A 1791-nucleotide genomic window follows, 5' to 3' on the forward strand; every position below is an offset into this window, starting at 1 on the left:
CCCACTGTACCAAAAAGGGAAAGACATTCTTTGAAGCTAAATTGAACTAGACGGCTTCCTGAAGAATGAGGCCAGGGCTGGTGGCTCATACCTGTAATCCTAGCACTTGGGGAGGCCAAGGCGGGCTATCACTTGAGGTCAGGAGTTCAAGACCAGCTGGCCAACATGGTGAAACGCCATCTCTTCTAAAAATACAAAAAAATTAGCAGGGGACAGTGGCAGCCACCTGTAATCCCAGCTATTCAGGACGCTAAGGCAGGAGAATCACTTGAACCCGGGAGGTGGAGGTTGCAGTGAGCTGAGATCGTGCCACTGTACTCTAGCCTGAGTGACAGTGACACTCTCTCAAAAAAATAAAAAATAAAAAAATACTGAACCATGGAAGGAACTCACTGAAACCTCCAGCCTGCCTTGAAAGGGGTAACAAAAGACCTAGTCAACAAGACTGTCACCCAAGGGGCCTGAAGTGCACATAATCCTGCCAAGGAAAGCATGCACCAATCTGCCCCCCAATTGCCCAATACTTAGTGTATCTAAAACTTTGAGCCAGGCCTTCAGCCCATAGGTGAAGATACATTCAGTGTTCCCAGTGGCAAAATTCAGCATCAGAAATTAGACAAAGTGCATGTCTTACATTAAGGGAATTTTGTACAAAAGTCCAAAGGGAGGTGTATGGTGCTTTGTGGTTCAGATACTACAGAAAGGTGAGGAGCTTAATGGGGCAGAGAATGAAAACCAGCTATATGGTGGCAGCCTTGTTATCCCAGATCCATTTACAGATCCATTTTTTCAGGGTATAGAACCAGCAAATTACAGGTTTCATCTGCTTGAAGTTAATGTGACTGTAGTTCTTCGTGACGTATGGCTATTTTTTTTCCTCTGCATCCCCTTGACTTGGCATAGTACTTGATCCAATGGATATCTCAAAGTTTTGTGAGTTTCTGTTCTGAGTTTACCAGTCTGTGCCATCTAATTCTCAAATTAACCAAGGTAGGGAAGACAGCTAGCTGCTTCTCAGTGGTTTTCAATGTGGGTAGGGAGGGATTTTGCCTTTCTCAGGGGCACAGACATTTTTAGTTGTCACAATTGTGGAAGAGGGTGCTACTGGCATCTAGCAGGTAGAGGCCAGGGATGAAGTTAATCATAAGTCAAAATCAAAATAATAAACATCCTACAATGCACAGCATTGGCTTCTACAACAAATGATAATCTGGCCCAAAATCTCAACAGTGCCAAGATTAAGTAATCCTGTGTCTAGCAGACAGTAAGAAAAACACTAAGGGCCGGGTGCAGTGGCTCACGCCTGTAATCCCAGCACTTTGAGAGGCCGAGGCAGGTGGATCACCTGAGGTCAGGAGTTCCAGACTAGCCTAGCCAACACGGTGAAACCCCATCTCTACTAAAAATACAGTATTAGCCACTTGAAGCCAGGAGGCGGAGGTTGCAGTGAGCCAAGATTGTGCCAGTGCACTCCAGACTGGGCGATACAGCAAGACTGTCTCAAAAAAAAGAAAAAAAAAAAAAGAAAAAAGAAAAACATTGTGTTCAATCCTGAGCTCTGCTGTTCCAAAAACAAAAGATCAAAGGAGTCTGAAATGATAGGAATCATTTTGGTTCAGACTTCTCTGGACATAGATCCCTTATCAGAGGAAAACATAACTCATGCTAAAAAAAAACCTAGGCAAAAATAAGATTTAAAATGGAAGAATAAAATACTCTATATGGAAATCCTCAGCATGAGAAGGAAAACAAATATTCACAGGCAAGATTATGGAATGTTCCCACCAAATG

The sequence above is a fragment of the Symphalangus syndactylus genome, chromosome 7, assembly GCF_028878055.3.
Source record: "Symphalangus syndactylus isolate Jambi chromosome 7, NHGRI_mSymSyn1-v2.1_pri, whole genome shotgun sequence".
Lineage (NCBI taxonomy): Eukaryota > Metazoa > Chordata > Mammalia > Primates > Hylobatidae > Symphalangus > Symphalangus syndactylus.